This window comes from Vombatus ursinus, unplaced genomic scaffold (assembly GCF_900497805.2).
Source record: "Vombatus ursinus unplaced genomic scaffold, bare-nosed wombat genome assembly UNPS02014816.1, whole genome shotgun sequence".
NCBI lineage: Eukaryota > Metazoa > Chordata > Mammalia > Diprotodontia > Vombatidae > Vombatus > Vombatus ursinus.
The window spans coordinates 6,631,917-6,632,570 of NW_020954594.1; the positions used below are offsets into that span (position 1 = coordinate 6,631,917).

Consider the following 654-nt stretch of genomic DNA (forward strand, 5'->3'; position numbering starts at 1 on the left):
GTGTGTGTGTGTGTGTGTGTGTGTGTGTGTGTGTGTGTGTGTGTAAGAGTAAGGGCACAGCCCCTGAGGATAAGGAGGTGGGCAAAGGACTTCAGTTCCTGGGGGATAGGGGGATTTGAAGGGGGTGGGGGGTGGGAATGAAGAGTAGGAGCTGGCCCTGGGGCGGGCACCAAGCTGGGGCAAAGGGTAATGAGTGTTGGCTCAGTTCTGTCCTGTTGGTCCATTATATAATAATCACCATCTATCAGGAAGCTAGGCAGCAGGAACTAGTGGCACAGCTAGGACACCTGGGTCCTCTGCTGCTTCTCCAGAGCCCAGGAAGATGTCTCCGTGTTGGAGTTCTTCCAAGGAAGGGGTGTCATCATAATGATGTGAGCAGGAAAAGGAGATATTGAGAGGGGAGCCTGAGGGATGGTGGGCAGTCTAGCTGCAGCTAAGAAATTGGCAAACTGGCCCCCCTTTTCCTCTGACTGACAGCACCCTGAGCCAATAATAGGAGTTATCATAAGGCTTAGATTTAACCCTTTTCTGAGGGATTGAAGTCCCTCCTGGGGAATGGGTCATCAGGATGAGACCCTCCCACTCCTTCCATCTGTGTGCCTAGAGGGGAACACAGGTGTCACAGCCTGGAAAACTGCTACTCTGGCCAACCCC

General features: G+C 53.1%; 1 protein-coding gene across 1 annotated transcript in view; it reads right to left on the reverse strand.

Moving 5' to 3' along the window:
• The window catches only part of UPK2 (uroplakin 2), a 29,733-nt gene that overhangs the window by 28,559 nt on the left and 520 nt on the right, over positions 1–654 (reverse strand). The gene's annotated exons all lie outside the window — the stretch shown is intronic.